A 9,685-nucleotide genomic window follows, 5' to 3' on the forward strand; every position below is an offset into this window, starting at 1 on the left:
AGCACCAATCCCAGGTGTTTCTGCTGCAGAAAGAGCCGTGTGTCCGTGGGGGCGGGGGACAGAGAGAGCCATGCGAGGCAAGGAGAATGGAAGAGGAATGAAGCACCAGCCCCTAGGATCTCTGCTGGGAAGCAGTGGGAGGGGAGATGGGGGCGGCTTCAGAGGAACCCCCTCTGCCTTCTGCTCCCCACCGCCCCGGCTGTTGCAAGGAAGCTGTGGCTGACTTGGCACCGTGGCTGCCAGCCATCGCCCAGCTGCACCGTGTGAGCCGGGAGGGGGCGAGGCAGACAAGAACTGTGTGTGCAACGGCCGGATTCTGCGCCTGATGGGGAGCGGGTAGGGCAAGGGGGCTGGTGCACGAGTGCGTGTGGCTATGCACACACACGTGTGCGCATGCAAGAGAAAGCGCTGCCGTGATCCAACAGGAAGGGAAGGGGCGAGCAACTGAGGTCCAGGTGGGAGGGAAGCTGCAGGAGGCACGCCAACCCACTGCGCTAATGCTCCGGTGCAATTAATCGAGCTGGGTAAAGGACAGGGCCTGAGGGCCCGATCCTTAAGGGGGAGAGAGAAGCAGATTTTGGGAGACCTCCAGACTTTCCATCCAAACTGCCCCTCCCCCCGCCCCTTATTCTGCAGGGATTGTGGCGTTATCAAGGGAATCTCCGCTAGCTGGTTGCAGTATGGTGCCTATGACACACAGGTGAGCAGTCCGGATTCCAGCCAGCAGAGGGCAGCAGTGCACACAGCTCGGTTCAGTACAGCGTGGTGATGGGCACGGTCACGGTGACAGGATTTGCCGTGGGGTTCCCAGTCACCCCGACTCTCTCTTCGCTAGGGTCACCACATGCCAGGTAGCATCCCAGGCCTGGGTCTGCCCTGGAGACTGGCATTACTCTGGGCACCTGTCGTTGCGTGATTGCATGAGCACGGGGTGATTTTGCGAAGGCCCCAGCCTGGGCCGGACCTTATTCTCAGTTACATTCAGGCTCCCTTAGGATGCTCTGAGCCCTGAGAATTCGCCCTGCTCACGGGTCCTCCCAGCCAGTGGGCAGTCGGCGTAAGGGCGCCGCGCCCACCCTGCTTCCAGCCACGGGTGTAAGGGGGCGAAGAAGGAGCGTGGGCCCCTCCCCTCCCCCTGCTTCACCCTGCCCCGGGCACAGAACTGCAATAACGAAGAGTCAGCCCCCTGCCCGTGTCCACGCCGTAGCCCAGCCGTTCGCTCCTGCAGGGCGCTTCCGCGGTTCTCTGTTAACCAAGCTGATCACGGAGCAGAGGGACCAGCTGTCGCTCTGCCCACCGGCTGCGCCTCCTCCTTCCAAGCACCCTGCTCCCGGGGCCCCCCGCAATCTGGAACGTGCCGCTTCCAGAGAGAGAATTCCCAGCAAAAAACCTCCCCACAGAGCGCCAGCCCCAGCGGCTTGCCTGGTACTGCAGGAGGGGGCGGGACCGAGGGGCACCGATGTCTATGTCCCACGGTTGCGGGGGCGAATCCTGCCATCCTGGCAAAATCCCAGCTGGGGGCGACTGTGTTCCACCTCCTCCTTTCCCGCCTGCGCCGTCACCTGGGCTCCTGCGTCACTGCTGTGTGGAGCTGCTGGTAACCACACCCCAGAGGTAGCTGCATTTCCGTGGGTGAGGTAAGCCACCGTCCCGGGCCTCGCATCCAGTACGAACAGAGTCAGAAGGGCAAGCGCCCGCTCCTGGGACATGCCACCCCCCGCGCGCCGTGCAGCAGGTGAAGTCTCCCGTCCAGGCAGCGCAGCCCTGTGGGCGCAGCATGATGCGGCGAGGTTGAAGCGGGGAGCTTGGGGGGTGGAGAAGGGGGGGGGGCGGTTGCACCTGGCCTGGCGTACACACAGGCAGCTTCCAGCTGAGCAGCGATGAGCAAAGCGAAAGGCCAAGCGCCCCCGAGCTCTGAGCTGCGCAAACCACAGCCGGCTTATACGGCCCCCGGCTCGCTTGGCCTAGAATAGCTCCGCGAAGCTCACCCAGCCCGAGGTAGGTGTGTTGTGACGCAGCGGGGACGGCCACCTCGGACGGCCGAGGTGGCCTCGCTCCTGCTCCACCAGCTGGGGCTCGCAGGCGCGGGCGGGAGGATGCGTGTGGTTGCCAGCAAATGTGCAAATACAGCTCAGCACACGCCAGCCGCGGTGCTCTGCGCCAGCTTGCCTGCAGAATTGGAGTCCGGCGGGAGGCCAGCCGTGGCAGGGAGCCAGGGCGGGGGCAGGAGGGGACTTAGTTAACAAGCCTTTTGCAGGGTCAATTTGCCAGAGCAGAACCGGGCTCCCTCTCCCAGAGCTGGGCTGGCCCTGAAGGACTCACAGGGAAAGATTCCGGCTCCCAGTCCCGTGGCTGGGTTGGCCTTTGCTGTTAGCTGGTGGCTGTGGCCACTTGGAACTTTTTGGGTGATAGGGAGCCCAGAATTCAGACCCTCCTGCTCCCAAAATTGCAGCCACTGCCACTTCCACAGAGGGAGAATCCCCAGTAGCTGACAGCAGTACAGGGCATATGACACATGGATGAGCATTTCTGATTCTGTTCAGCAGAGGGCAGCAGTCTCTCTCTCTCTCACACACAATGCATTCCATGCGAGGTGAGCTTGATTCAAGGGAATGAGAGCCGCCCTTCCCCACTCTCCCTTAACGGGTCGTACAAATCCAGGGAGGCTTTTTTGGGGGGGAGGCAGATGGCGAGGCCGGCGCAAGGCCTGGAGTGCGGCAGAGGGGCTGGCAGGGTTAAGTGGGGCTGGGCAGATTGGCGTGACAGTAGCAAGCAGAGGCTTTTAGGATCATATAGACATTCGGGGCCGGGAGCTGCCTGGGAGGCCAACGCAAAGATAGGCACCAAATGGGAGCTGGGCAGGGGAACGTCCAGGCCCAGCTCCCTGAGGCTTTGGGTTAATGCCAGAGGGGGCGGCTTCAGTCACCTGCCCCTGCCTGCCCTACCCAGGCACCCCCTGGCTTGGGGGAGGGGTGGAGGGGCTGATTGGACAGAGAGGACGTCCACATGGGGGGTTGTAGAATATCTCCTCCCAGGCCCCGAGTGAACGGCTTCCCCTCCCTCCCGCAAGGCTGGGGATGGGGGGGCTTTCTCCAGCTCCAATCGTGGCTGCAGGTGGGACGGGGCATGTGCCTGCCCCCGGCTGGGCAGCGGGGTGTGTGCAGGGTGCGCGGCAATGGGGCCGGGGCTGACCCCCACAGCCCCTGATCTAGGCCCAGCCGCTCTCCGTGCTGCAGGGGGTGTTCAGGGGAGAAGAGACCCCTTGTATTTTGGTGGCGCACTGTACGCAGAGCCCCCCCCACTATTCATCTCCAGCCCTGGCATGTGCTGCCCACCCTCAAACCCAGCCCTGCCCTGCTCCCTAGGGCCACTTTGCAAAGCGGATGGTCCTGCGCAGGCCTTCTTCTGGGGCTCCCCGGTACACCGAGCCCTCCCCAGGCTTCTCGGGGTACGTCTGCACCGCGCAGTAACCCCGCTCTGCGAGACTGGGGCTTCTGGGCTCGGCGGTTCCAGGCCCAAGCTGCATTGCAACCCAGCTCGTCCGTTTGTTACCCGCTCCAGCCGGTTTCATTCTGTGTGTCGGTGGGATGGCAGAGAGAGCCGGCGCCCGGGCCGCGAGCGTGTTCTTGCCACGGTGGCTTTTTCCAAGAGGAAGGTTTTTGCGGCCTTTGCTAAAGACACGGGAACTCTGGCTTTGCCGGATCTCCTCCGGAAGTTTGTTCCACAGCAAGATTCCCACCCCAGCCCTACTATGCTTTCGCCCCTGCTCTCACGTGCCCTCTGCCATGTGCGTTGCCCCAGAGGGAGTCCAGCTGTCCCTCCTCCTCGTGGGTCCGATCTGCGTCTGGGCAGTTCACTCTTTCCTTTTTTATCTTGCAACAGAAGAACACGGTCCCAAAGCAAAAATGCAACAGGATGCCCCGAAGGCTAACGGATCCCAGCTTTGGGAAGGACGGGTCTGCATCTGAAACAGCCCAGGAAGCAGGGTAAGGATTGTCCAAAACAACCAGGAAAAGTCAGGACCAGCCAACGCTCTCACTACGCAAGCTGGAAGAACGTAGCAATTACCAGAGCGGCTCAGACCCAGGTCCGTATAGCCCAGTATCGCACGGCCGGCACCAGCTGGTTCAGAGGACGGTGTGAGAACACTGCAGTAGCAGAGGTGGGGTAACGTGACCCCACCCGTAGGTCTCACCCCAGGCTCTGATAGTCACAGATCGGTTTAAACTCTGAAACCAGAGGTCTCAGATCCCTTCCAGAATTCATGATGATCACTCGGGGTATTCTCGACACCCAGATAAATACCCAGCCCCTTCTGGAATCTCAAGTTCTTGGCCCGATACAGGGCACATCTACACGGCAAAAAAAAAAAACCCAAACCCCACGGCAGCGAGTCTCAGAGCCCGGCTCTACAGGGGCTTGCACTACGGCAGCAAAAATAGTCATCTAAACGCTGGGGGTCAGAGGTGGGGGTTCCCTTTTCCAGGATATAAAGGCATCTGTGTCCAGCCAAGGAGAGGATGGAAGTTGTAAGCAAAGGGCAGGCGATGACAGCCATGCAATCTGGAAGAAAGGACTTCAGTACAAAAAAACAGAGAGTCAAAAAACACCAACTGGCCACTGACTCCCCAGAGGATTCACGGAGGCAGAGTTACGGTTGCCTAGAGCAACCTCGTCCCCTTCCAGAAGAGGTGAAATCCAGGAAAGAAAGAGTTACAGGAAAACAGATGTAAGCGTCTGAAAGCAAAGGAAGGAAATACAGCACTGAGGTAACTCTTCCCCTTAACGAACTTAACTGTGCCCCGGCAAGCCCCTTTCGGAGATCACAGGACTCTCCCCTTCCCGAGCGTGGCTGTCACTGGGGCTCATGGGCATGGCCAGGGAGTGTGCAGAAAGCTGCCACACTGTCAATGCACAGTCTGGCTCCCTGCCCACCTACCGCACGTGTAGATAAGCCCTGAGGGTAAACCGAGGCCTCAATCAGAGGCGGAAGCTAAACCGCTACCAGGCTGCTGTAAACCCATCGGGGCACCTCCATCTCCGAGGTGCAAACTCTGCACGGGAGGAGAACAGGCAGTTTGGGGGTTTTGCTACTAACCGACGGAGTCTGTCGCCGGCCAGTCACCGTCTGGAGCCGGCCCAGGGCCGGGATTTCAAAGCTGCGCCGAGCTGCCGGCCGTTGGAGCCAAGCAGTGCCGAGGGTTATGGCTGGCGTAGCTGTCTGCGCCGTCCAGGTCCAGCTCTCCTGAATCTCCTGCTCTGTGCTGTAGCGGATCCCGCGGTCTCTTTGGCCACGTGCCAGGCTCCCCCGTGCGTGCGGAAATGGAGCCCGTTGTGGTTCACGTCCCTGGCGAGCGGCCCATCCGTGTCCCTAGCAAGGAAGGGAGAGGGGGATGCTGCATCCCCTTTCTCATGACACTGCCTGATGACTGGTGCGGGGGACACACACCACCTGTTCCCAATCTCAGGGCTGCCAGGGGAACGGGCAAAGGGAAATCAGCACCGAGGAGGCAGCACGGTCTCCGATGATGGCTACTAAAGCCTGGCACCTGCTGATCGTCGATCCTGCAACCGCAGATGCACAGGGAGCATTTCTCTCTCCCCGCCCTCAATCTGTGCTCGCCTCCTCTGCCTGGGGTTGTTCCTGTCCCCTTGAGCCTTTTCCCCCCAACCCCTTCCTCTTTCTTTCCCCCTCCCCAACCCTCCATCTGCCACAAGAGCAAAGCGAAGCGGAAGCAAAGGGGATCGCCCCGCTGGGGGGCCTGGAGCCCTGCTAGCCGGACAGTCTCTACGCCCAGAGAGCAGATATGCTCCTGCCCCTGCCTGGGGGCTGGATCTCTGCTTCTGGAGGCCAGAGGAAAAATCCTCCGTCCCCACTTGCTCCCCACGGCTTGGGACGATGGATGAGGGCAGGGGGACGCAGGGGAAGAATGGAGGGGGCGGAGGGGAGTGGGGTGGAGGCAGGGAGACCAGGAGCAGTGGGGCTGGGAAGCCGGGGAGAATGGGGTGGGGGGAGCTAGCAGGAGAGGGGTTGGGGCAGGGGAAGCCGTGGGGTGCGGGCACAAGGGGAATAGGAAGGCTGAGGGGAGCCGTCGCTCTCCCTGAGACCTGCCCCGCGGGTTCTGGAGGAAGCCGTGGTCTCCACAACCCCGGCCGGCCCATGGGCCTCACCCCTGTGCCTCGCTGCCCACAGGTGTCTGGGGAGGCGCCAGGGAGCTCTCCCCACCCCTTGATGAGATTGTGGGGACAGACGCGGGCCGGCGACTGCCCCTCGTAACCCAGAGCCCTCCTGGCGGGCACCATGCGGACGTCCTCACCCTGCACTCATTTTGGGTATCGTTTTCCTGATTCGTTCAATGAAAATCTTCAGTGATGGATTTCCCTAAAGCTCATTGTCCTAATTAATCATTACCACAGCACTGCAGAGTCTCAACTGAGATCACGGCCTGGGGTCCATCTTGTCTTCAGTCGGATTCAGCCTTCAGCCACCTACCTACCTCTGGATCAACTCATCTGCAGCTGAACTGAAGCTATGAAACAAAGGACTGAAACCCATCCAGGTACTGGATGTATACCAAAGGGACTATACAAGCCTGCAAACTCCACAAGTTCTCCTAGAAACCTGATATCTATGGACTTTCAAATCATTTGTATGTATCTGATTGCTTTAATCCTTTAACATTTCTCTTAGAGTTTGTTCCTTTCTTTTTTATAATAAACCTTTAGTTTTAGTTACTAAAGGATTGGCTGGCAGCGTGGTGTTTTGGGTAAGATTCAAACGTATATTGATCTGGTGCTGTGGCTGACCCTTTGGGGTTAGAAGGAACCTTTTTGGTAAAAAGCAGAGAGTTTTAAATAACTGGTCACTTTACTGGACCTAGTGGCCGATTGGGAGCCAGAGACTCAAATGCAGTGAAGGGGGCTGTGTGTATTTGTATACTGGCTTCTTGATAACCAGTGTGGGGAATCAGAAGCGCAGTTTGTGGCTGGTTGGGAAACCTGACTTCAGTGTCACCCACCAGCGCTGGGAGAATCTGTTCTCCTTTTACAGCCTGCCCTGACCTTGGCATTTTCAGGTGGCTGCCCTGGGCATGGACTGGTTACAGCCAGTTCCTCCAAAGAGCCCGTGGCTCCCCTCCCAGCCAGCACCCCCTCACACACACCCCAGTACCCACTCCGTGACAGCTCCCCTAGCCCCACCTCTGCTATCATGACACCCTCCAGCATCCAACCCCACCAGCCACCCCTCACTGTTGCCACCACTCACCCTGCCCCAGCTGCCACATTTTGTACAGCTCCGTGCCCTTTTCACAGAGGCCGATGCCAGATGGGACTATTGTGCTCATCCAGTGTGTGTGTGTGTGTGTGTGACGACACCCCCTCCTCCCCCCCGTACAGCACTGTCCAGAGAACTGCCCCCAAACAATCCCGAGCGTGGAGCTTTTAGAAAAACACCCAATTTTGATTTAAAACAGGTCGGTGATGGAGACGCCCCACACCCTTTGCTCAGTTGTCCCAAGGGTTAATTACTCCGGCTAAATGAGCTCCTTAAATAATTTGCATAGAACATCACAGGTGGAGCAGCACAAATCCAGGGGAATGAGGGACATCTCCCCACACAGCTCTGCGGGGTCTCTCGCGTGGTACAGCCGCGCCACCCTGAGGTCTCTGTGATAACTACAGGCACACACCAGGCTCCCTAGCAACAGCCGATGGTTCCCCACCTGTATGATGGAGAGAACAATCCTTCCTTCGTGGGCCTCGTCTATTCAGGCTGCGAGCTCTTCAGGGCAGGGACCGTCTCTTGCGGCTTGTCCACACATGCAGTTATTCAGGAATAGCTGCCCCTGAGTAGCTGCATGAGTGGATGAGCCCGGAACCTCATGTCTGTGCAGCCCCTAGCGCAGGGGGGTGTCCTGATCTCAGCTGGGTCCTCTAGACACTGCACTAAATACACCCATGATAATCAGAGCTGGTGTTGGAATAAGGCTCTCGATGCGGAAGGGGAAGCCTGTGCCCTACCTGGTGCTTGCAGGATGCCCTGGGAGCTGGGGGCTCTAGGTGAAGTTTTAAAACAACAAGCCCAATTTCTCACCCCCCTGGGACTGCCCTCCTGGCTGGCAAAGACCTTGTCCTTTACCTGCTGTGATGCCCAGCTGGGGATCTGACCCATCGCCTATAAATTAAGTTAGCTTTGCTCACAGCTGGAGGCAGGAATGGCTGTTTGCCAAAGCCTGGGAACGGCCGACGGGACGAATCACTTGACGATCGCCGGTTCTGTTCCTTCCCTCTGAAACACCCGGCATTGGCCGCTGTCGGCAGACAGGAGACTGGGCTAGATGGACCGTTGGTCTGACCCAGTCTGGCTGTTCTTACGTTCACAGCCCATGTGTGCACAGGGACAGCGGCAGAACAAGCTACGCTCGGGCGGCGCCCACCTGCCAGTCTGCTCTCTGTCCAGCAAGGAAGAATTGCCATGGTGATACCTGTCCCGCAGCCACAAAGAACAAGACGGAGACATCACCGGCAAGGAGGTAACGAGGGACAGCTGCGGTGGCAGGTGGATACCTCTCTGTGCGGAAGCAGCCAGGCACCTGGCAGCGCATAGCCTCCCAGCAGCCCCCAGTGACCTAGAGGTGAAAGTCCCACATCCGTCAGCTGTTCTCGTGTGTGCAGAGGTGTCACTTCGCAGCCTCCGTGTAACTCCATGGGAGCTGTAGGACGCTCTCTGGCATGGCAGGAGCTGTATGGAATGTAGGCAATCATGCTCCTCCTGGTTCAGACAGGAACTTTGATTCTCCGTTCCTGGAGTTCAGCCACTGTGAGGCGCTCAGGCCCCACAGTAACAGGCGTGTCCTAGACAAGCTGGTGCCTAGATAGAGAGTGTTCCTATCAGCTGAGAAGTGAGTAAATACCCACTCCCCAATCTCTCATCTCAAGGCAGCTGAAGGCAGCTCAGGCAGACCTGTCCACTTTGTAACTCCAGTTTGAACGGGACGATTCTGCACGCAGCACAGGCCTGGAAAGGGGGGGTGGGCGAGAGAAACCTGTATTAGGGCAGCTCGCCGATAGCCAGAATTTTCCCGTGCCGGTGACCTAGTGACCCTCTCAAACTAAGCAGGGTTGACCTGGGTCAATACTTGGGTGGGAGACGTTCAGAGAAAGACCCGTGTGTTGGTCATGGTTATTTGTACTGCAGTTGCACCTTAGAACCACGCTGGACAAATAGCACAGAGACAGCCCTTGCTCCAGAGAACTCACAAACTAGGATATTGCAACCGGTGAATGAACAGGAGAGGGTAATAGGAGCAGATTATAGTAGCAACAGGGGGGGTATATATCAGTCATGGGCAGTATAATATAATAGGTATGCTAGGCCAGAGGTAGCAGTTTCGCTACTCCATTATTAAGATCCATCAGGACATGAAAATGGTGGTCTGACTCAGCGTGCTAAGTTTCTGAAAGGGCCCATTAAAAACTAATTAACTCGTAAATGAATGGGCGGATTTACTTGCCACTTCTCAGCGGATTGGTTCTTCACGTAGAGAGGAAGAAGGGGTGTTGTTCGGGGGTAACACTGCTGCAGTCTTCAAACAGGAGGCGGAAAATCCCTGCCGCCTTGCATGTGAACCATGCCTGGGGCTTCGATCCGAAAGGTACTTTCCCTGGTGCTCTCCTTGCTGGC

Source organism: Emydura macquarii, unplaced genomic scaffold (genome assembly GCF_026122565.2).
Source record: "Emydura macquarii macquarii isolate MOO-44397 ecotype Brisbane River unplaced genomic scaffold, CSIRO-AGI_Emac_v2 contig_2924, whole genome shotgun sequence".
Classification (NCBI taxonomy): Eukaryota; Metazoa; Chordata; order Testudines; family Chelidae; genus Emydura; species Emydura macquarii.